Genomic DNA, 26,175 nt, shown 5'->3' with positions numbered 1-26,175 from the left:
GCCTTGTTACATAGGTATTTTAATATTATCACTTAATGTTGTTAAGTGATAATATTAGTTTGACTAATATTAGTTTCACTGTCACTGTATTTATTACCCCAGTAAAATTGTTTAAAAAAAAACACCTCACATCTCAAGGCAAAGCTGATACATAGAGTGGTTTAGAAATCCCAGGTTAATCACTCAGAAAGCCATGGTCATAACCTTGATGCTGTCTAGAAACACAGACAGGTTCATCTGTGAACTTTTCCAAAAGTCATTCAGCGGTGTGAACTCTCAAGCAAACATTATAGTACACAAAAAGGAAAAATTCTGTTCAGTAGGCACCTCTGTTATTTGCTTCTTTGAGAAGCAGTCCTCATTGTGTTATGATGTATTTGGAAGAAAGTCCAAGTGCTAAAACAGGTTATTAGTTTTTGGTTTAGGTATACCATCTTTTATTTTGCCTCTTACTAATACTTCTCTACAACCTTCTAACTCTTCTTTTGACCATTTGTTCATTGCTCTGTAGAATACTCAGCAAAAGAAATTAAAGGTGACATCTGATCGATGGGTGTTACTTTTTGATGGTAACTCTTTTAATATCAATAGATTTCAAGATGAAAGTGTTTGAAAATCATACCAGATATGATGACCTGGAATTTCTGCAAAGGTTATTATTTTTGTGGTGTCTTACTGTAATCAGTATCATAAGACATTTATTTCAACAGTTGAAATGTTTTTTCTGACTAAATCAAATAAAACAAGAATTGTTCTGCTTCAAGACAAGACTGGGAGAAGGGGGTGGAGGAGAGATGGTGTACTATCTATTAGTATTTGGGTAGATTAGTTGTATTTTGTTTTAGCCAAAGCTTGATTCAGATTTATCCCAAATCATCTATTAGAGCCATGCTTTGATTTAGACTTACAATGTGCATTTTAAAAGTTTATCAGATGAGCCATGACATCAGGAATGAACAGTTCTGCCAACGATTAACTAGTAATAAGACAAACCTAATGAGAATTTGTCTGGGGAGACATTATTGTTTTTCATCTTTCATGTCTATCATCTTGCTGGAATTTTATGAAAATGAAAAATTATAGGAAATTGTATGATCTGCAGAAAAATGCCTGTGCTATATTCCCAGTGTTATGGCTGACAGAAAAAAAATTGGAGCTAATAAATAAGATCTAGTAGTCCATATAGATTTGTTGTGGTAAATAGCATTTATGTAGTTTGATTTCTTCTCAAACCTATTTGTAAAGCAATTTTATTGAATATACTTTTTCCTACTTACCAGTTTTACTGTTACGATGATCTGTTTGAATCAATAGCTAGATTTTCTTAGAAGGCCATTCTTCCCATACATATTTGGGTGCCAGATATTTGTAGAGTGCATACCGTGTGCTAGGCACAAATGGGCTTATTTGGAAAAGACCCCCTCACAAAGTTTAAGCAAGATAGTCTCCTTATAAACTTCCAACTCTGTATTTAAGCCATTTATTTCTCTGAGACGATTAAATAGTCCAGTTTAGTGACTATGTATTCTAAGCTCCAGAAGAAGCTTATTAGTCCTAGAATCAGGAAACGTGCCTTCTGCTATTTATTTGCTTATCTGCATATATTTTTATTCCATAGTAGTTAGAGTGCTTGTAGAATCTCTGCTAACATCCTGTTACCGGACCTTCTGGAACGGTCTAGTTATCAGGTTTCTTCCTTAGCACCCTTTCCATGTGCTCACCCACCATCCCTCTGTCTTCTTACTCTCTAGAAATCCTTTCAAGTAGATGTTATTAGTTTTAAAATTTTCTTTAAGGCAGGCTCAGCATTGCTCTGGCCCTTCATTACTCTGTCTAGGTCCTTGACCTATGACCCATGTGTAGCATATGTGTATACTGCTTTCCTTATTGCTATCATCGCTAATTTTCCAGAGCAAATTTCCACACTCTTTAAGGATTTTAGCATTTGGCGCACAATTTACTTTTCCATTTTACTTTCTGCCATTTACCATGAGGATATCTAACATTCATTTGTTGTCCCATTAGACTGTTGCTGTGGGCTCCTGGATTCATCCTCTGTTTTTCCCTTTTTTCACTTTCCCAGAACAATCGTATATGAACACATATTCAGCAACCCATATGTACATAGTCTAGACCTGCACTGTTCACTATAATAGCCACTAGAGTCACCTGTGGCTTTTGAGCACTTGAAACAATTAGTACAAATTGAGATGTGCTATAAAATGTAAAACACAATTGTCTCTTGGTATCTGCATGGGATTGTTTCACAGGACCACCCTCCACAGATAATAGCAAAATCTGCTGATGCTTACTTCTGCTATATAAAATGGTATAGTATTTGCATATAATCTATGCACATCCTTACGTATAAGGCATACTTTGGAGATACTGCAGGTTCAGTTCTGGATCACTGGAATAAAATGAATATCACAATAAAGCAGGTTGCATAAATTTTTTGATTTCTCAGTGCACGTAAAGGTTATGTTTAGGGACTTCCCTGGTGGCGCAGTGGTTAAGAATCCTCCTGCCATTGCAGGGGACACAGGGTCGAGTCCTGATCTGGGAAGATCCCACATGCCACGGAGCAACTAAGCCCGTGTTCCACATCTACTGAGCCTGTGCTGTAGAGCCCGTGAGCCACAACTACTGAGCCCACGTGCCACAACTACTGAAGCCCGGGCACCTAGAACCCATGCTCTGCAACAAGAGAAGCCACCGCAATGAGAAGCCCACGCGGCACAACGAAGAGTAGCCCCCGCTCGCGCAACTAGAAAAAAGCCCGTGTGCAGCAATGAAGACCTAACGCAGCCAAAAATAAATAAATAAAATAAAAAACGTTATGTTTACACTATACAGTAGTCTTATTAAATATGCAAAAACATTATATCTAAAAAAGTGTACATACCTTAATTCAAAAATACTTTATTACTAAAAAATGTTAACCATTGTCTGACAATGAAGGATTGCCACCGTCAATTTTAATAATATAATAGCCAGTTATTTTACCAGCAAAGGCAGACTTATTCAGGAATAGCCAGAGGAATCCCGATTTGGAAAATGCAGGTCATGGTGTACCGTAGGCAAATCCAAAAAACAAGGAAAGGAAACTTGCTTTTGTACGGGAAAAAGGAGAGTTGGGAAGGGCTGTGAGAACCACAGAGTCCATTGGAAGAATCTAGGAGTCCAAAGTATAGAGGCTTCTCATTGGCTGGGCTGTCGTGGAGTGGAGAGATGTTTTCTTCTTTCTGCGGGATAGTAAAGTAGAGGCAGAGTCCTACTGGAGATGGAGGCCTGTGGTTCTTCTATGTGGAGCAATTGATGATGCATGGCAGGGCGTGAGAGCTCCTCCCTACAGGTCTGTTCTGACTCCAGTTTTGGCTGAGGTTTCTTTAATTTCACGTTTCCCCTTTTGATCAAGATCTTTCCTCAAAAACATCACTAATCAAGAGTCAGAATTTCCACATGTAGTTGTTTGTTTTTCAGTGCCAGGAAGGCCCTTCCCTGGTTGTAATGTCCCCTGTTGAAGGGGAAGTATTATACACAAATCAGAACCCTCATCAGGTTGCCTTTGAGTAACAGGAAAAGGTACTAGGGAGAACTCTCAGGCATTTCTTGTTAAAAGTTCATATTTAGTCAAGGTTGTAAGCAGTAGAATTTATCTTGAAGGCTGAGCTAGCATTATTTTACTAGGCATGCCACTTTTACAAAGGTTCAACAAGTAATAGGTACCAAACTTAAAAAACAGTATATAAAGCAGAATTAAAGACAACATTCTAAGACCAGTTTGCAGGAGGGTTCTAAACCAGGAGCCTAGACCTGAAGGTATCCAGCTGAATAAATGACAGTTGGTTGTCAGGTGAAATTTGCTGTAACCAATGTGCTTGCTCTTTAATTTTATGTAAACTGGGTCTCTACTTCCCCAGAGGTATTTATCCATGTACAACAAAAGGTGTTTGCTGTTGCACAGAGGCCTCCTTGCTCAGCAAGTAGGTAATCAAGGGCTCTGAAGTTATCCAAAACCACCTTGGCCAGTGAGTTTAGTGATTGTTCCTGAGTTGAAACTGAATTGGCTGTGGGGTCAGCTAAATCACCTAGTGTCAGGAAGAAATTCCTGATACTTGTTCATTGGCACTCAGTCTGATCTGTGGGAAGAAAGCTCTCCCTATGAGGGCAAAGCCAGAATCACATACACTTCCTGTAAGTTCTTGCTTAGTGCAGTTATAGATGATTAATGGGATGGACCAATGAGAGGCTTCTGTTTGGTATGTAGGGAGAATAGGACAGTGAATATAACACAGGCACACTGTCCTTGTATTCTCCAGCTATCAAGGCAATGAGTTGCCCACGCCTAAAAGCCATTCCCTAAACTTCCAGATCTGAAAGTGTAACCAGAGGGAGTACATAAGCCCCCCACATAAGTATCTGTGGATAGTATCTGTGGATTCATTCATTGGTATAGAGGCATTAGCATTACTTACCAAGGCTCAGATATTACATTGTTACACACTGAGAGGGTTACCTCCATAGAACTTTTTATGCAAATATTGAAAAGATCTTCTTTTCTTATCCCAGGGCTTGATCAAAATGAAGCAAGGAATACGTTTAGGCGGGTTTAGTGCCCTGACTCTATGAAATGGTACTGTGGAACAATTTGGACAAACAACAGCATCTGGAACCCCAGTGAAATCACTTATAGGGTGAACCAAAGGGCCATTGCTGTCTTGGAGGGACTGAAGTTTCCTTTTTTTTTTTTTTTTTCGGTACGCGGGCCTCTCACTGCCGTGGCCTCTCCCGTTGCGGAGCACAGGCTCTGGATGCGCAGGCTCAGCGGCCATGGCTCACGGGCCTAGCTGCTCCCCGGCATGTGGGATCTTCCCGGACCGGGGCATGAACCCCTGTCCCCTGCATCGGCAGACGGACTCTCAACCACTGCGCCACCAGGGAAGCCCCTGAAGTTTCCTTTTTCAAAAAAATTTTAAATGGATTTAAATATATATATATATATATTTATTTATTTGGCTGTGCTGGGTCTTAGTTGCTGCATGTGGGATATAGTTCCCTGACCAGGGATCGAACCTGGGCCCCCTGCATTGGAAGTGCAGAGTCTAAACCACTAAATCACCAGGGAAGGCCGGGGACTGAGGTTTCTGATGGCAAATCCAGCAACCAGAGAGGTTTCCGCCTTGCGCAAGGGATTGGGAAATTCGGATGAGGGCACTGTCATTCCATGGAAGGGAGGGAGAAAAACGTGTAAGAAACAGTATTGAAAGAAAGCTATATAGGCCTAGTCCAGACATGTTGGGAAAGCTGTCACCCTCGGATGTCATCTGATTCAGATCCTAGTGAGCTTTATATTTAGGTTGTCAGATGGTGTGCAGATCGAGTTGGGGTTCACTGTCTTCTTCTGGTGAAACATATGGATCCAGGAGTCTGCTCCCTGGAGTTTGGCAGCATGAGGATTAGTCAGCAGTATCTGATAGGGGTCCTTCTAGTGAGGCTGGAGAGAGTCCTTTAGGAGGTGTCTTTTCCAGTACACAAAATCTCCAGGATGTAGAGTGTGATATATTTTTCTTCTCTCGTGATTGCACTGTGAAACGAGTTATCTACCAGAGCATAGTTATTTTTAATGGAAGCAATTAGACCTTTATAATATGGAACTATGTCTCCCTTTATCAATTGTGGATCAAAAGAAGCGGGACCCAGGTGCTTCAGGCATCCTGTTACAAGAATAGACTCCTGTAAAACCGATGCAAATATGTATACATTTTATCTATGCAAATATATACATGAAAAACAGGAGTATTTAATGAGAGTTTCAGAATTTGGGGGGAACCAGATAGAAAAAAATAAATTCTTCAACCTTTGCTGTGAAGATAACACTTTACCAAATTGCTGTAAGTTATAGATAGCTTAAAGGAGAAGAAGAAAAAGGACCCTTTACATGTGGAAAGCAAAACATTAAAGCAGTCGATTTTCAACTGGAGTTTTAGAAATCCTTACCCAGTTCAGTATTATGATTTTAAAGTTATCAAAAAACTGTGCTCCAGAATACCCATCAGAGTCCTGAATTTCTTTAAAGATGAAACATATTTACAAAAGCATTAGAATAAAGCAGTAACTGCCTATAAATGGCAAAGACTTGAAAATGCCCATTTAAAGATCTGATGAGAGTTCACTATAATGGGACTGAGAAGGGAATCTGCCTATTTCTGTGACATACATTTAAAAATTATGACTAATATTATATCAGGACATCTTGGAATTTGAGGAATTTGATACAGTTTTGAACACTTATATTAACATACACCTATACAAATAAGGTAAAAAAGATTCAGTAATCCTTCTTACATGACAAGCCTCATATGTAATTTAATATATCAAATAAGACTGATTCATTCAACGTTTTACCAGGTGAGAGACAAATCTTTTTAGATTCTCCATGGGCCCTCTGGGAGAACCCAAAGTTAGTTCAAGGAAAAAAAGAAAAAAAAGATTTCATTTAGAACCTGATTTTTGGGAAGTTTGTCAAAAATATCAAAAGATTTTGGACATTTGATCCAGTGGGACCACAGATTACTATGAAATGATAATTATCTATTTGACTAAAGTAATAAAAGATTACAAAGACAAATACAAAAGGTTATGTGGTTGTAAGGGAAACTTACAACTTTTAATATTGAGATTTAGTTTTCTTTAATAATCAAAGACTTGGTTAAGACAACATGAAACACAAAAGAATTTTGGTAAACTACAAATTTTTGTTTCTAAGGAGACTAATTAAAGATAAGGAAAAGACTTCCACAGTCTTTTATCAGGAGCAGACCACTATTCTAAGAAGACTTTGTTCTTTTAGCAAATGAAAGTAAGTTAAGTTTTAGTTTTATATAAGTACACCACTGATTTTAAACCTTATTTTTAAAGTCCTTATAATATTTAGCCAGCTTGACCACACATAAAGCTCCTTTTTTCAAAGATTCCTTTTCCACAAATCTTCTGCAACTTACTATTTACATTCAGTTTTTGTCCTGTCTTTCCACTTTCCTATTCTGAAACAATCAGTCTCGCTTTAAAACAAAATTACTTTCTTTTCCTCCACAAAATGTATTTCCCTTCCTCATACCTTTTCTTATCAAAAAAACACATCCAACTTTTCCCTTATTTCTTGTAGCATTAAACAATTATGAATGGTCTGTTACTGGAAAATTTTATGAATATGCTTCATAATTCCTAAAAGCATATTTTCTTCATAGTAAGTTTTCCAATGTGGCATGTTTACCAAGAGACCCAAGTATCTTTTTAATTTTTAAAAATTTTTATTGATTGTATGGAAACACAAAAGACCCCGAATAGCCAAAGCAGTCTTGAGAACGAAAGAAGGAACTGGAGGAATCAGGCTCCCTGACTTCAGACTATACTACAAAGCTACAGTTATCAAGATGGTATGGTACTGGCACAAAAACAGAAAGATAGATCAATGGAACAGGATAGAAAGCCCAGAGATAAACCCACGCACATATGGTCACCTTATCTTTGATAAAGGCGGCAGGAATGTACAGTGGAGAAAGGACAGCCTCTTCAATAAGTGGTGCTGGGAAAACTGGACAGGTACATGTAAAAGTATGAGATTAGATCACTCCCTAACACCATACACAAAAATAAGCTCAAAATGGATTAAAGACCTAAATGTAAGGCCAGAAACTATCAAACTCTTAGAGGAAAACATAGGCAGGACACTCTATGACATAAATCACAGCAAGATCCTTTTTGACCCACCTCCTAGAGAAATGGAAATAAAAACAAAAATAAACAAATGGGACCTAATGAAACTTCAAAGCTTTTGCACAGCAAAGGAAACCATAAACAAGACCAAAAGACAACCCTCAGAATGGGAGAAAATATTTGCAAATGAAGCAACTGACAAAGGATTAATCTCCAAAATTTACAAGCAGCTCATGCAGCTCAATAACAAGAAAACAAACAACCCAATCCAAAAATGGGCAGAAGACCTAAATAGACATTTCTCCAAAGAAGATATACAGACTGCCAACACACACATGAAAGAATGCTCAACATCATTAATCATTAGAGAAATGCAAATCAAAACTACAATGAGATATCATCTCACACCAGTCAGAATGGCCATCATCAAAAAATCTAGAAACAATAAATGCTGGAGAGGGTGTGGAGAAAAGGGAACACTCTTGCACTGTTGGTGGGAATGTGAATTGGTTCAGCCACTCTGGAGAACAGTATGGAGGTTCCTTCAAAAACTACAAATAGAACTACCATATGACCCAGCAATCCCACTACTGGGCATATACCCTGAGAAAACCAAAATTCAAAAAGAGTCATGTACCAAAATGTTCATTGCAGCTCTATTTACAATAGCCTGGAGATGGAAACACCGTAAGTGCTCATCATTGGATGAATGGATAAAGAAGATGTGGCACATATATACAATGGAATATTACTCAGCCATAAAAAGAAACGAAATTGGGCTATTTGTAATGAGGTGGATAGACCTAGAGTCTGTCATACAGAGTGAAGTAAGTCAGAAAGAGAAAAACAAGTACCGTATGCTAACACATATATATGGAATTTAAGAAAAAAAATGTCATGAAGAACCTAGGGGTAAAGCAGGAATAAAGACGCAGACCTCCTAGAGAACGGACTTGAGGTTATGGGGAGGGGGAAGGGTGAGCTGTGACAGGGCGAGAGAGAGTCATGGGCATATACACACTAACAAACGTAGCAAGGTAGATAGCTAGTGGGAAGCAGCCACATGGCACAGGGATATTGGCTCGGTGCTTTGTGACAGCCTGGAGGGGTGGGATAGGGAGGGTGGGAGGGAGGGAGACGCAAGAGGGAAGACATATGGGAACGTATGTATATGTATAACTGATTCACTTTGTTATAAAGCAGAAACTAACACACCATTGTAAAGCAATTATACCCCAATAAAGATGTTTAAAAAAAAAACAAAAAAACAAAAAAAAATTTTTATTGAAGTATAGTTGATTTACAGTGTTGTGTTTCTGATGTACATCAAAGTGATTCAGTTACTTTTATATATATATACACACATATATATATGAATGTATATATATTTTTTCATAATCTTTTCCATTATGGTTTATTATAGGGTATTGAATGTAGTTCCCTGTACTATACAGTAGAACCTTGTTGTTTATCTATTTTATATATGGTAGTTTGTATCTACTAATTCCAAACTCCTGATTTATCCCTTGTCCACCCCCTTTCTCCTTTGGTAACCTTAAGTTTGTTTTCTGTGTCTGTGAGTCTGTTTCCGTTTTGTAAATAAGTTCATTTGTGTCATATTTTAGATTCCACATATAAGTGATATCATATGGTATTTGTCTTTCTCTTTCTGATTTACTTCATTTAATATGATAATCTCTGGGTCCATCCATGTTGCTGCAAATGGCATTATTACATTCTTTTTTATGGCTGAGCAGTATTCCATTGGTATATATACCACATCTTCTTTATCCATTTATCTATTGATGGACATTTAGGTTGCTTCCATGTCTTGTCTATTGTAAATAGTGCTGCTATGAACATTGGGGTGCATGTATCTTTCCGAATTATAGTTTTCTCCATATATATGTCCAGGAGTGGGATTGCTGGATCATATGGCAAGTCTATTTTTGGTTTTTTGAGGACCCTCCGTACTTTTTCCGTAGTGGCTGCACCAGTTTACCTTCCCAGCAACAGTGTAGGAGAGTTCCCTTTTCTCCACACCCTCTCCAGCATTTAATATTTGTAGACTTTTTAATGATGACCATTCTGACTGGTATGAGGTGATACCTCATTGTAGTTTTGATTTGCATTTCTCTAATAATTAGAGATGTTGAGTATCTTTTCATGTCCCTGTTGGCCATCTGTATGTCTTCTTTGGAGAAATGTCTTATGTCTGTTTTTCCGTTGGGTTGTTTGTTTTTTTTGTTATTGAGTTGTATGAGCTGTTTGTATATTTTGGAAATTAAGCCCTTGTCGGTTGCAAATATTTTCTCCCAGTTCGTAGTTTTAAACTCAAATATCGTTAGTTCCTTTGTAAAGGAAGCCCAAAATGGATGAGCTTATTTTCAGTAATGTTTCAGTATTTTATGTTATTTGGGAATGATCTAGATATTTAATGACTACCCATCATTTAATTGAACTTAGCAAAACTGTAAGGTTTCAGGTTGCCAAAAAATTTGGGGAAACTACTTAAAAGGTTTATCTAGGGACTTCCCTGTTGGCGCAGTGGCTGAGAGTCCGCCTGCCGATGCAGGGGACGTGGGTTCGTGCCCTGGTCTGGGAAGATCCCACATGCCGCTGAGCGGCTGGGCCCGTAAGCCGTGGCCGCTGAGCCTGCGCGTCCAGAGCCTGTGCTCCGCAGTGGGAGAGGCCACAACAGTGAGAGGCCCGCATACTGCAAAGAAAAAAAAAAAAAAAAAAGGTTTATCTAGAACCATTTATCTATCCATATCCCTTCAATTCACTTTTTTTTAATTTAATTTTTTTTTATTGGAGTAAAATTGCTTTACATTGTTGTTAGTTTCTGCTGTACATCAATTCACTTGTTTTTAACAGCCATGTTTATTTAGACCACTCATGAAAAATTTTATCTTACCAAGTTATTTTTCTTGCTGACAAATTTTTTCTAGCACCATGAACTTATTTGACCTGAAGTAAGATAACATGAACTAATCTGACCAATAAACCCAACTAGAATGAAAATTGTATGCCTGCATTATTTTCAGTCTTGATAACTCCAAAGACATGCCTGTTGTAATTAAAACAACAACCTTAAGCTAGCTTTCATTTACTAAAATTTAAACCTAGATAGCGTGAACCTGAAAAGCATTTTGGGTTAGTTTATGTAATATTTCTTTAACTCACATAAGCACTTGTTTATTTTTAAGAACTCTCTTACAGATTTAATTTTGGCAGTACCACTTGGAAATACAAAAGTAAGAAAAAACAACCCACACATCTACAACACAGATATACACATGAACAAAGACACATGAAAATACAGACAGATGCAAAGGGACCTTATGGTTTCATTTTAAATTTTAGCTAAGTCTCAGATACAAACTCAAAAGAATACTTAGATCCAAATTGTGTTTGCATGCTATCAGGTTCCATGCTTTCAGGTTCCTTTTAAGATCTGTTTTTCAAGTCAGTTTGTCTTTTAGAAGACAAATTGCATACCAAAGAATACATTACTTTGTCTCCTAAGAGGTTTAGAATCCTCTTTTAAGGTACTCCTTAAGGTGGGTTTATCTAAAACAAATGTTCCTCCTTTTGAACATGATGGGTGACTTACCAGAAGTCTCAACAAAAACAGAAACAGAAAGTAAGATGTCTCCTAGGAGTTTTGCAGTGTATTTGTCTGTTATCAAAATCTGGGGCAATTGCTGTTTAAATCTTTTCTTCTAGTTATTTGCTGAAGTTAACTTAGAAACAGTAAACAGGGATTTAGCATTTGGATCCTCAGAGGTTCCAATTTTAAAAGTATATAGGTTTTCACAGAGGAGGAGAGAGGAAGATGGCATGGGGGCACAGCTTGAGCACAAGGTGGCTGCTGGGGTGGAGTCTGAGACAGGGGTCAGAGAAGACAAAGATGATGATGCCTGAGACAAAGAAATTGGAGGAGAGGAACCCAAGGAGCATGAAGCTTTGGAAGCCATTTTGTTCTTTTCTAGTATTTTTTGTTTTGGTTAATTTAGAAACGCAATCTTGCAAAGAGGCAATTTTAGGGTTTTGCACATGTTTGGAAACCTCCAGGTATCAACAAAAATAAATACACCATTTGTTTTGTTTAATTTTAGAACTGTGTTCCTCCAATTTAGCCTTAAGAAAAATGAGTTCAAAGAGATGGAAAGTTTCCCATAATGGTCATTGTAATTCTGAATTTCTTTTAGTTTGTTTGGACCACTTAGTTAAAAATGTGAACGGGGGGCCCATAGTTTTTAAACATGAAACCCCCCAAAGAAGGGCCTCCCTCAGAGCATTTAGATGACTGGGATCCCATTTCCCAAAGTTCTCCTGGAAACCCAAGAAAGTTGCTACAGTCCTACTCTGGATTCCAAAAGTCATAAAACAAATTCTTGGATCCCAGTTAGCTCCATCTCCCAAAGAACCTTGCTGCCACGTAGTCCAGAAAACAACTCTGAGTACATACCAAGGATGAAGACTTGGACCAGAAAGGATGAAACCTTTCTCCTGAAAGAGCAAAACCGTTCCGGTTCCTGAATAAAGTTGGAGAGCTCAAAATGAAAAAAGACCAAAGTTCAGGAATCTGAGAGGAGACTCACCAAACCAAAAGCAGGCAGTGACTCACAGAAGCAGTGAGCACAAGGGGCTCAGTGCGGGTACCTCGCTCATTTCCACAAACCGTCATCTCTCAGGGTTCACCTCCTTCAGATCCTACTTCTGACATCAGATAAGTCAACTTTAATAATTTAAGTTACCTTACCAGCAAAAGCAGGTTTATTCAGGAATAGCCAGAGGAATTCCAGTTCAGGAAATGCAAGCTGTGGCGCAGACCATAGGCAAATCCAAGAAACAAGGAAGGGGAGCTTGGGCAAAGGGGGAGTTGGGAAGGGCTGTGAGAACCAGAGAGTCCATTGAAGGAAGCTGGGAGTCCAAAGTACAGAGGCTTTTCATTGGTTGGGCTGCTACAGCCTCTGCCTGGACTGTCGTGGAGTAGAGAGATCTTTTCTTTTTTCTGCCGGAGAGTAGAGGTACCTTCCTATTGGAGATGGTGGCTGTGGCTCTTCCTATTTGGAGCAATTGATGATGCTTGGCAGGGCATGAGAGCTCCCCCTACAGGTCTGTCCTGACTCCAGTTTTAGCTGAGGTTTCTTTAATTAATTCCATACTGCAAACCTTCAATTTGTTAAAACCTTCAATTTGTTAAATTTGTTTCACAATATCTATGAAGTGCAGTAAAGTGAAGCACAATAAAACGAGGTATGCCTATACTTTAAATAATCTCTAGGTTACTTATGATACCTGATACAATGTAAATGCTATGTAGATAGTTGCCAGCGCAAGGCAAATTCAAGTTTTGCTTTTTGGAACTTTCTGAAATCTTTTTTTCCAAGTATTTTTGACCCACAGTTAGTCAAATCTGTGGATATAGAATCCATAGATACTGAGAGCTGACCTTACACCAAATGTCTCCGTTTTTATATTGACTACAAGTTGAAATTTTGAGTATATTGGGTTAAATAACATATATTACTAAAATTAATTTTACATGTTTATTTTTACTTTTTCTAATGTGGATACCAGAAATTTAAAAATTACTTATGTGACTTGTATGTGTGTTCAAGAGCACTAGTTTACCTCTGGTTTCTACCTAGAACTGCCCTTCCTTTGAACTTGACATCTGCATTTTCTTTGACCTCAGCCGCCTACATCTCCCTTTCCCATGGTTAGTCCTGTTGTACCTGTTTTGCAGCCTATGCGCTTTAATTCTGTCATCCCTTTCTATTGTCAATATGACAAGCCCCTTCCCGCCTTCACATTCCATTTGTTTAGCTTTGATCTTATCATTAATCATTATTAACCCTTAGTTCCCTTTCTTTCCTCAATTTCTGTATTTTGCCAGTTTCCATCCCTGACTCAATCTAACCAAGCAAGTGTTTTCCTCTATTCTGGCTCCCTGGATGAAGGTTTCTGCTGTAGAGATTAAAATACCTTTTTGCAGATATACTTTATTAAGAATTTATGATTTCTTAGTACAGCTAGACTAAGCTGTAACTGCGCTGTTGGGTAATCCTACTAGTCATCATTAACTGATTTCTGGTTATGTCCTGCATTGTACTTTCATCGGCAACAGGCTGGCCACCAACAGCCTGATACACTGTACAGCTCCTGAAGTTATGCATTGTGTCAGTCCTGCTTCTCCATTTCTATCCTTCTACTTACTTATTTTTGAAGCACCTACAGTTTTAATAATTATCATGAAATATATAATTGTATAAAAGAATATATTACATGTTCAGTTTGAAAGAATAATAAAATAACTGACCACCACTCACCTTAAAAAAATAAGTTATCAATATCTTTGAAGCCCTCCTGTACTTCTCCTTTAACCCACCCCACTCCTTTGTCTTTACAGGTAACCATTATCCTGAATATTATGTTAATTGATATTTTGTTTCATCTCTTGTGTTCGTTTCTCTCTGCTTTCATTGGTATCAGCAGATTGAGATTCACATTCTGAATTAGCCATTGTGTAGGTGACCTTGGGCAAGTTACTTTATTTCCTCTGAACATGTTTTCTGTTTTAAAAAAGATTTACTTCATAGAGGTTTTGTATAATTAATGTAGATATGTGCCTGGCTGAAGAGACTCTCCATAAAGGGAGCTTGCATTTCATCCTTCAGAAACTACATCTTCCTACTTTAAAGATTCATTTTCTTTTCTCTGTCTCATGAAATTTGGTCCTGTACCTTAGGTGAACTCATCTACTCGTGTGGCAAGGAGTTAGTTTTATGCTGCTGATCACACCTGTGTTCTATACATGTCTAATAACTCTGTACACCTTTATACCTGGGGTTTTCTTTGACAGTTAAAACTCAACATAATACAGTTGAATTGATCACTTTTTCATCCAAAGCAGAGAAAACAGCTAATGCAAAGACATTAGGAGAAAATAAACTTGGTATGTTTGAGGGAAATAAGTGAGGCCAGTGTGGCAGAAGAGTAATGGGATGTGAGATGAGGTCCAAGAGGTGGCCTGATCATTTTTAGCTCTTTATGCATCCTGAGCTACCCAATCCTCAAACCTTGGTGCTTCCTTACCACTTATATCTAGTGACTTAGAAGTCCTGCTATTTCAGTATATACCAGTTATTTTGAAATATGCCTCCTTTGTCTAGGTTCATCATGGTAGACCAGACCCTTATCATCATGTACCTAGACTATAACAAAGCTACCTAACTGGTAACCCTGATGTGGATCCTTTTCTCCAGGACTCCATATTATTGTAATAGTCCTTCTCATTAAACAAATCCAATGATATTGCTGCCCTGTTCAAAATATCCTGGGGTTCCTTTTAAGATAAAGTCCTTACATATCTTGACATATCTTTTTAATTCAGCCCTAATCTAATTCTGTGGCCACACTGGCTCACCCACCCCTATGCGCTGGCATCACTGACCTTTTCAGAGTTCAGCAGACTTCTCCATTTTCCAGGTTTTTGTGCTTCTGTTACACTTTTTGTTTTGCTTACACATTGTGCTCCTCTCCTCATATGGCCGACTGCTCCCCTACATTCCCATCCCTTGTTGAACTGTGGTGACCGGTGGAGGCTCTCTGGAAATCTTCTTCCAGGAGGAATTAATCAGGTTTTGCTTTGCTTCTTGATATGTTATTCACACTCTTTAAAGCACTTTCTGTATTATTTTACAGTTGAGTTAGGTAAGTTGTCAATTCCTTGAGCACAGGAACCGTGTCTTTTCAACTTTATCCTCAGGACTTCTGTTGGTGCTGGGGAAAATAAATTGAGTTGCTGCATTTTAAAAAATGTATGGTGTGAGAGTTTATTTCATTCAAAAAAAAGTTTTTGTGTGCTTAATGTTTTTCATTGACGATACTATTAAATAGCATCCTCAAGGAAAGAAAATCTAAAGCAATTTTACTTTGAGGCCTTATTAACTGTAGTTGAGGTCAAGAATGTAGACTGTGTCATTCAGGGATACTTCGGAAGGAAAACCTAGGGGATGTATCGGTCATGTCCAAAAAAGCATAAGCTGTGTGAACAGTGCAGTGGTTAAGTACCTCCATGTCAACTGGAAAGACATGTTTTTCTCCAGAGTAGACTGGCCTAATTGAGATGTTCGCCAGCCTAATTAGCCTCCTGTTTTTGCTTGTCTTTGTTTTTGTATTGTCAGGAACACTGGTGTGTTAATTGTGGTGGGGGGAGAGCTATGTGATTCTTAAAATGAGCTTTCTCATAAACTGGTCCATATTATTGAGGGAAGGATTTAAGGGAATTGTAACTTATTAGTGGGAAGGGGAGAAGCCAAGTGTTGTGAGACAGAAATTTCCACTGAGTTACTGGGAGCAGGAAGGCTATTGGTGGGTGACTCAGCTGTTTTCTAAACCTGTCTCATGTGATAGAGTGTGCATGATGTCTGTTTATTATCGGCAGAGTAAGTACTAAGGGAGTCACATTACACAGCAGGCATAATATTTATTTAACCAGCTCAGTGATGATCTAAAAATAGCCTGTGGGGGATTTTTATTTTCTTACTACATTTAGCATGCCAAGATAGAAGAATCATAATGCAGACCCACTGATGAGTGTTCTCCCTTGTAGATAACTTTGAAATTATAGTTGGCCAGTACTATTTCACTTCTTTCAATGTAAATATGAAAGCTTTGATATTTACATAAAAGGTTAGGAAAAGAAGATAGCCTTCTAATTATCCAGAAAATAATTCTGCACAATTACACTTTAGCTTGTATTCTGGACAAATACTCCTTTTGGGTGCTTCAGGGTCATCATTGAGGTATTTATGTATGAAATTTTTATGTACGAACTTTTCCTTTTTGTGAAGTTAAAGCACATGCTTTTTTTTTTTTTTTTTGCGGTACGCGGGCCTCTCACTGCTGTGGCCTCTCCCGTTGCGGAGCACAGGCTCCGGACGCGCAGGCTCAGCGGCCATGGCTCACGGGCCCAGCCGCTCCGCGGCATGTGGGATCTTCCCGGACCGGGGCACGAACCCGTGTCCCCTGCATCGGCAGGCGGACTCTTAACCACTGCGCCACCAGGGAAGCCCGCACATGCTTTTTTGAAATAGAAATGTTAGTGATGTATATTTGCTGGATTTTATTAATATTAACTTAGGATGTTTGTAGTGTTACTCTGATTTTCTTGATTTACTCACCTTGTACTCAGGGCTGGCACCAATGGGTACTGTAATTAAGTCTTTCAGTGTGTCAAAATGTGATTATTATTACCCTGTGTACCTGTTTACATGCTTGGATCTGAAAGAGAAAGCACTTGGAAGCCTGAGCATATCTAGTAATCATAATCTTCTTATTTGTCTGGGAGGCAGTGAGTCACTGATTAGTTCTTTTTGACATTTGAGTGTTGCTTTTCGAGGTACAGCATATGAACTTGAGTCTGAGATTATTTCGAAAGGGAAAGGAAAAATGGATTCATTAGGAGGAAATAATGCCAGCATTCTGTTTACAGTAATGTTTAAGTGGGAATATTTAATTAGTCTAGTAGTCTATAAAATTACATTACTTACAGTGCTTGATACTGTGGGAAATACATACCTTTTTATGGTGGATGAAAAAAATGACTTGTGCATTAAACAGTTATTGCACTGTTTTAATTTGCTTCATTCTCTGTTTCAAAAAAATATTAAGGAAACATGAGAGGATTTGTTTTTATTTTGAATATTTACTGGGATTTCTCTTTTAGCATCTTTTTACTTGGTGCAGTCATTAGGAATTTAATATACCTGGAAGGACATACCTTCTAATTCACTCCATGTAAGTGGTACTGACTTGAACACCATTTGAAAGTAATTCCAGCAATTGCACTGGCTATTTGTGGTTCCATATCTGACCTGTTGCAATAGATAAATGAAAAAATTGGTTGTTTCTCAGTGTTAAAATTGTCTGGGCCTGAAAATCTAAGGTTCAGCCATGGTGCTTGGGCATGTTCCAGAGAAGAAGTTACAAAAGGATATCAAGTAAACTCAGCTATTCCACAGCAGATAAATTCAGATTTGGGAAAAGAGAAAGTGGTTCTCCACTTCTTGTAAGATTGACAGTTAGTTGCAACAGATGTCTCACTGAACCCTGAATGACATGCAGAAACAATGTTTTCCTCTGTAATGGAGGAATTATTTCTGTTTCCTATGGTCATTTGTAGTGTTTCTTTGATGATGTCCAGTGTGGTGAGGGGGAATTTTTTTTTGTTTTCATTTAAAACCTCTTTATGAGGTAGTTGAATATATATTCTGCCTGGGTCTGATTCTCTGTTACTCTTCTTCCTTGGAAATAAAAGATAAGAACTTGGCTTTTCCCTTCACTGAAATATATAAAAGGCATTGTGTGTTGTGCAGATCGTTAAATGATGATTCTAAAGACTGTATTAGGTGATTTTTTATATTTAGCTACCATTTATGAGTTTCAGGTGGATTACAGTGACATATCAAGTTGTCATTGTTTAGAGAGGTCTAATTAATCAAGTACTGCTTAAAATTCAATGAGATATAAATAAGCAAGTATATATGTGTATATACAGTTATGTATTAGTCTGACAGCTAATTGATGGAGTTGAATAAATGCTGTCAAAACAAAGTTGTTTGTGACCAGACCTTGTGATAATGTGTGTTGATACTTTAAAATTTTTTAAAATGTGGTAAATACATATAAAATTTGCTGTCTTAACCATTTAAAACTGTATAGTTCAGTGATATTAAGTACATCCACATATTTGTGCAACCGTCACTACCATCTGTCTCTAAAACTCTTTTCATCTCATACAACTGAAACTCTGTACCCATTAAATGATAACACCCACCCCCTCTTCCCCTACCATGTGGCAACAACCATTCTGTTTTCTGTCTTTAAATTTGACTAGTCTAAGTACCTCATAAGTGGAATCATACACTGTTTGTCTTTTTGTGACTGGGTTACTTCACTTAGCATAATGTCTTCAAGGTTCATTCATGTTGTTGCATGTATCAGAATTTCCTTACTTTTTATGACTGAATAATACTCCATTATATGTATATACATTTTGTTTGTCCATTCACCTGTCCTTGGACACTTGAGTTGCTTCCACCTTTTGGCTATTGTGAATACTTCTGTGAACATAGGTATATAAACATCCCTTCAAGGCTGTGCTTTTAAATCTTTTGCATATATACCAGAAATAGAATTGCTCAACTACCTGACAATTCTATTTTCCATTTTTTGGAGAACTGTCATTCTGTGTTCCATACTGGCTGCACTGTTTTACATGTGTACCAGCAACACACAAGGGGTTCCAGTTTCTCCACATCCTAACCAAACATTTGTTATTTTCTGTATTTTCTTTCTTTTTTTCTTTAGTAGCCATCCTAATGGGTGTGAGTTAGTATATCATTGTAGTTTTGATTTGCATTTTTCTGCAGTGATTAGCAATGTTGAATATCTTTTCATGTGCTTACTGGCTATTTGCGTACCTTCTTTGGAGAAATGTCTATTCAAATTCTTTACCCATTTTTCAATCAGGTCTTTTTTTGTTGTTGAATTGTAGGATTTCTGTATATTAACTTGTTTTCAGATACATGATTTACAAATATTTTCTCCAATTTTGTGAGTTTTTCCCTCATTGTGTCCTTTGATGCCTAGTAGTTTTTAGTTTTGATATAGTCCAGTGTATCTTTCTTTCTTTTGTTTCTTGTATTCTTGGTGTCATATCCAAAAATCATTGCTAAATCCAGTATCATAAAACTTTCTCCCTATATTATCTCCTAAGATTTTTATACTCTTAGCGCTTAGGATTTGGTTTTTTATACATTTTGAGTTAATTTTTGTATATGGTGAAAGGTAAGGGTCCAGCTTCCTTCTTTTGCATGTGGATATCCAGTTTTTCTAATACCATTTGTTTTAAAAGACTGTCCTTTCCCCATTGAGTAGTTTTGGTACCCTTGTCAAAAATAATTTGGTCATACATACGAGGGTTTACTTCTGGAGTCTTTTTTCTCTTCCATTTGTTTATACGTCTATCTTTATGCCAGTATCACATTGTTTTGATTTCTGTAGACTTGTAATAAGTTTTGAAATCAGGATGTTTGAGATCTCCAACTTTGTTCTTCTTTTCCAAGATTATTTTGGCTTTTCAGAGTCCCTTGAGATTCCATGTGAACTTTAGGATGGAGTTTTCTATAGCTGCAAAACATGTCATTGGGATTTGATAGGGATTGTATTGAATCTGTAAATTACTTTGTGAAGTATTGACATCTTAACAATATTAAGTATTCCAGTTCATGAACATGGAATCTCTTTCCATTTATTTATGTCTTCTTTAATTTCATTAAGCAACATTTTGTAGTTTTCAGTGTACAAGTCTTTCACTTCCTTGGTTAATTTTATTTCAAAGTATTTTATTCTTTTGATTCTATTATAAATGGAATTTTCTTTTTATAAAATGATTGAAGTATAATTAATTTTCAATGTGTTAATTTCTGCTGTACAGCGAAGTGATTCAGTTACAGATATATATATATATATATCTCTCTACATTCTTTTTCATAGTCTTTAGCATTATGGTTTATCACAGGATATTGACTGTAGTTCCCTGTGCTATACAGTAGGACCTTGTTGTTTATCCATTCTATATATAATAGTTTGCATCTGCTAATCCCAAACTCCCAATCTAAATGGAATTGTTTTCCTAATTTCCTTTTCAGATTTATTGTTAATGTATAGAAAGAACTAGTTTTTATGTATTTATTATTTATACTGTAATTTCGGTGAATTTGCTTATCACTTCTAACAGACTTATGAAATCCTTAGGGCTCTCTGCATAGATTATGCTATCTATAAACAGAGATAATCTTTTTTTTTTTTCTAATTTGGATTCTTTTTTGTTGTTGTTGTCGTCTAATTACTCTGGATAGAATTTCCAGTACTATGTTGAATAGTTGTGGTGTAAGCAGGCATCTTTGTCCTATTCCTGATCGTAAAGGAAAAGCTTGCAGTCTTTCATCAATGAGTATGATATTAGATGTGAGCTTCTCATGTATGGCCTCTATTATATTGAAGTAGTTTTCTCCTATTCCTAGTATGTTGAGTATTTTTATCATGAAAGGGTGTTGAAGTTTATCAGATGGTTTTTCTGCATCAGTTCAAATGATCTTGTTTTCTCTTCATTTTGTTAGTGTGGGGGTATTATATTGATTGATTTTTGTTTGTTGAATCAACCTTGCATTTCAGGAATAAATCTCACTTGGTTATGGTGTATAATCCTTTTGATGTGCTATTGAATTCTGTTTGCTAGTATTTTGTTGTGGATATTTACATTAGGAATATTAGTCTGTACTTTTCTTGTATTGTTTTTATCTGTCTTTAGTATCAGGATAATGTTAGACTCACAGTATGAGTTTGGAAGTGTTCTCTCTTCTTCAGTTTTTTGGAAGAATTTCAGGAGGATTGTTGTTAATTCTTTAAATGTTTGGTAAAATTCACCAGTGAAACCATGCGGTCCTGGGCTTGTCTTTGTTGCAAGGTTTTTGACGAGTAATTCTGTCTCCTTTCCAGTTATAGGTCCGTTTAGTTTTTCTATTTTTTCATGATTCCGTTTTCATAGGTTGTGTGCTTCTAGGACTTTGTCCATTTCATATAGGTTATCTAGATTTTGGTGTATAATTATTTATGGCATTCTCTTTATAATCCTTTTTATTTCTGTAAAATCAGTTAAAATGTCCCCTTGTTGATTTCTGATTTCATTTATTTATCTCTCTTATTTTTCTTTCTCTTATTCAGTCTAGCTAAAGTTTTGTCAGTTTTGTTGACCTTGGTTTCATTGCTTTTTTCCCCTATGGTTCTATTCTGTATTTTTTTTTCTAATTTTCATTTTATATTGGAGTATAGTTGATTAACAATGTTGTGTTAGTTTCAGGGGTACAGAAAAGTGATTCAGTTATACATATACTGTATTTTTTTAACATCTTTATTGGAATACAGTTGCTTTACAATGGTGTGTTAGTTTCTGATTTATAACAAAGTGAATCAGTTATACATATACAAATGTCCCCATATCTATTCCCTCTTGCATCTCCCTCCCTATCCCACCCCTCTAGGCGGTCACAAACCACCTAGCTGATCTCCCTGTGCTATGCGGCTACTTCCCACTAGCTATCTATTTTACGTTTGATAGTGTATATATGTCCATGCCACTCTTACTTTGTCACAGCTTACCCTTCCCCCTCCCCATATCCTCAGTTCCATGTTCTAGTAGGTCTGTGTCTTTATTCCTGTCTTACCCCTAGGTTCTTCATGACCTTTTTTTTTTTTTTCTTAGGTTCCATATATATGTGTTAGCATACGGTACTTGTTTTTCTCTTTCTGACTTACTTCACTCTGTATGACAGACTCTAGGTCTATCCACCTCATTACAAATAGCCCAATTTCGTTTCTTTTTATGGCTGAGTAATATTCCATTGTGTATATTTGCCACATCTTCTTTATCCATTCATCCGATGATGGACACTTAGGTTGCTTCCATCTCCTGGCTATTGTAAATAGAGCTGCAATGAACATTTTGGTACATGACTCTTTTTGAATTATGGTTTTCTCAGGGTATATGCCCAGTAGTGGGATTGCTGGGTCATATGGTAGTTCTATTTGTAGTTTTTTAAGGAACCTCCATACTGTTCTCCATAGTGGCTGTCCCAGTTCACATTCCCACCAGCAGTGCAAGAGGGTTCCCTTTTCTCCACACCCTCTCCAGCATTTATTGTTTCTAGATTTTTTGATGATGGCCATTCTGACTGGTATGAGATGATATCTCATTGTAGTTTTGATTTGCATTTCTCTAATGATTAATGATGTTGAGCATTCTTTCATGTGTTTGTTGGCAGTCTGTATATCTTCTTTGGAGAAGTGTCTATGTAGGTCTTCTGCCCATTTTTGGATTGGGTTGTTTCTTTTTTTGTTATTGAGCTGTATGAGCTGCTTATAAATTTTGGAGATTAATCCATTGTCAGTTGCTTTATTTGCAAATATTTTCTCCCATACTGAGGGTTGTCTTTTGGTCTTGTTTATGGTTTCCTTTGCTGTGCAAAAGCTTTGAAGTTTCATTAGGTCCCGTTTGTTTATTTTTGTTTTTATTTCCATTTCTCTAGGAGGTGGGTCAAAAAGGATCTTGCTGTGATTTATGTCAGAGTGTCCTGCCTATGATTTCCTCTAAGAGTTTGATAGTGTCTGGCCTTACATTTAGGTCTTTAATCCATTTTGAGTTTATTTTTGTGTATGGTGTTAGAGAGTGTTCTAATTTCATTGTTTTACATGTAGCTGTCCAGTGTTCCCAGCACCACTTATTGAAGAGGCTGTCTTTTCTCCATTCTATATTCTTGCCTCCTTTATCAAAGATAAGGTGACCATATGTGTGTGGGTTTATCTCTGGGCTTTCTATCCTGTTCCATTGATCTATATTTCTGTTTTTGTGCCAGTACATTACTGCCTTCATTACTGTAGCTTTCTAGTATAGTCTGAAGTCAGGGAGCCTGATTCCTCCAGCTCCGTTTTTCGTTCTCAAGATTGCTTTGGCTATTCAGAGTCTTTTGTGTTTCCATACAAATTGTGAAATTTTTTGTTCTGGTTCTGTGAAAAATGCCAGTGGTAGTTTGATAGGGATTGCATTGAATCTGTAGATTGCTTTGGGTAGTAGAGTCATTTTCACAATGTTGATTCTTCCAATCCAAGAACATGGTATATCTCTCCATCTGTTTGTATCATCTTTAATTTCTCTCATCAGTGTCTTATAATTTTCTGCATACAGGTCTTTTGTCTCCTTAGGTAGGTTTATTCCTAGATATTTTATTCTTTTTGTTGCAATGGTAAATGGGAGTGTTTTCTTAATTTCACTTTCATATTTTTCATCACTAGTGTATAAGAATGCCAGAGATTTCTGTGCATTAATTTTGTATCCTGCTACTTTACCAAATTCATTGATTAGCTCTAGTAGTTTTCTGGTAGCATCTTTAGGATTCTCTATGTGTGGTATCATGTCATCTGCAAACAGTGACAGCTTTACTTCTTTTCTGATTTGGATTCCTTTTATTTATTTTTCTTCTCTGATTGCTGTGGCTAAAACTTGCAAAACTATGTTGAATAAGAGTGGTGAGAGTGGGCAACCTTGTCTTGTTCCTGGTCTTAGTGGGAATGGTTTCAGTTTTTCACCATTGAGGACGATGTTGGCTGTGGATTTGTCATATATGGCTTTTATTATGTTGAGAAAAGTTTCCTCTATGCCTACTTTCTGCAGGGTTTTTATCATAAATGGGTGTTGAATTTTGTCGAAAGCTTTCTCTGCATCTATTGAGATGATCATATGGTTTTTCTCCTTCAGTTTGTTAATATGATGTATCACGTTGATTGATTTGCATGCATTGAAGAATCCTTGCATTCCTGGAATAAACCCCACTTGATCATGGTGTATGATCCTTTTAATATGTTGTTGGATTCTGTTTGCTAGTATTTTGTTGAGGATTTTTGCATCTATGTTCATCAGTGATATTGGCCTGTAGTTTTCTTTCTTTGTGACATCTTTGTCTGGTTTTGGTATCAGGGTGATGGTGGCCTCGTAGAATGAGTTTGGGAGTGTTCCTCCCTCTGTTATATTTTGGAAGAGTTTGAGAAGGATAGGTGTTAGGTCTTCTCTAAGTGTTTGATAGAATTCGCCTGTGAAGCCATCTGGTCCTGGGCTTTTGTTTGTTGGAAGATTTTTAATCACAGTTTCAGTTTCACTGCTTGTGATTGATCTGTTCATATTTTCTATTTCTTCCTGGTTCAGTCTCGGCAGGTTGTGCATTTCTAAGAATTTGTCCATTTCTTCCAGGTTATCCATTTTATTGGCATAGAGTTGCTTGTAGTAATCTCTCATGATCCTTTGTATTTCTGCAGCGTCAATTGTTACTTCTCCTTTTTCATTTCTAATTCAATTGATTTTTTTTTTTTTTTTGCGGTACGCGGGCCTCTCACCACTGTGGCCTCTTCCGTGGTGGAGTACAGGCTCTGGACGTGCAGGCCCAGCGACCATGGCTCACAGGCCCAGCTGCTCCGTGGCATGTGGTATCCTCCTGGACCGGGGAACGAACCTGCGTCCCCTGCATGGGCAGGCGGACTCTCAACCACTGCGCCACCAGGGAAGCCCCTAATTCTATTGATTTGAGTCTTCTCCCTTTTTTTCTTGATGAGTCTGGCTAATGGTTTATCAATTTTGTTTGTCTTCTCAAAGAACCAGCTTTTAGTTTTATTGATCTTTGCTATCGTTTCCTTCGTTTCTTTTTCATTTATTTCTGATCTGATCTTTCTGATTTCTTTCCTTCTGCTCACTTTGGGTTTTTTTGGTTCTTCTTTCTCTAATTGCTTTAGGTGCAAGGTTAGGTTGTTTATTTGAGATGTTTCCTGTTTCTTAAGGTAGGATTGTATTGCTATAAACTTCCCCCTTAGAAGTGCTTTTGCTGCATCCCATAGGTTTTGGATCGTCGTGTGTTCATTGTCATTTGTCTCTAGGTATTTTTTGATTTCCTCTTTGATTTCTTTAGTGATCTCTTGGTTATTTAGTAATGTATTGTTTAGCCTCCATGTGTTTGTGTTTTTTACCTTTTTTTCCCTGTAATTCATTTCTAATTTTGTAGTGTTGTGGTCAGAAAATATGCTTGATATGATTTCAGTTTTCTTAAATTTACTGAGGCTTGATGTGTGACCCAAGATGTGATCTATCCTGGAGAATGTTCCATGTGCACTTGAGAAGAAAGTGTAATCTGCTGTTTTTGGATGGAATGTCCTATAAATATCAATTAAATCTACCTGAGCTATTGTGTCATTTAAAGCTTCTGTTTATTTACTTTCATTTTAGATGATTTGTCCATTGGTGTAAGTGAGGTGTTAAAGTCCCCCACTATTATTGTGTTTTCTGTCGATTTCCTTTTTTATAGCTGTTAGCAGTTGCCTCATGTATTTAGCTGCTCCTATGTTGGGTGCATATATATTTATTATTGTTATATCTTCTTCTTGGATTGATCCCTTGATCATTATGTAGTGTCCTTTGTTGTCTCTTGTAACATTCTTTAATTTAAAGTCTATTTTATCTGATATGAGTATTGCTACTCCAGCTTTCTTGTGATTTCCATTTGAATGGAATATCTCTTTCCATCCCCTCACTTTCAGTCTGTATGTGTCTCTTGGTCTTAAGTGGGTCTCTTGTAGACAGCATATATATGGGTCTTGTTTTTGTATCCATTCAGCAAGCCTGTGTCTTTTGGTTGGAGCATTTAATCCATTCACTTTTAAGGTCATTATGGATATGTATGTTCCTGTTACCATTTTCTTAATTGTTTTGGGTTAGTTTTTGTAGGTCCTTTTCTTCTCTTGTGTTTCCCACTTAGAGAAGTTCCTTTAGCATTTGTTGTG

At 37.2% G+C, this 26,175-nt stretch overlaps 1 protein-coding gene across 9 annotated transcripts in view; it reads left to right on the top strand.

The window, feature by feature from the left end:
* The window catches only part of EIF4G3 (eukaryotic translation initiation factor 4 gamma 3), a 367,346-nt gene that overhangs the window by 143,614 nt on the left and 197,557 nt on the right, over window positions 1-26,175 (top strand). The gene's annotated exons all lie outside the window — the stretch shown is intronic.

Source organism: Stenella coeruleoalba (genome assembly GCF_951394435.1).
Source record: "Stenella coeruleoalba genome assembly, chromosome: 1".
Lineage (NCBI taxonomy): Eukaryota > Metazoa > Chordata > Mammalia > Artiodactyla > Delphinidae > Stenella > Stenella coeruleoalba.
The sequence above is the reverse complement of the archived record's forward strand: the minus strand, read 5'-3'. Positions and strand labels throughout refer to the sequence as shown.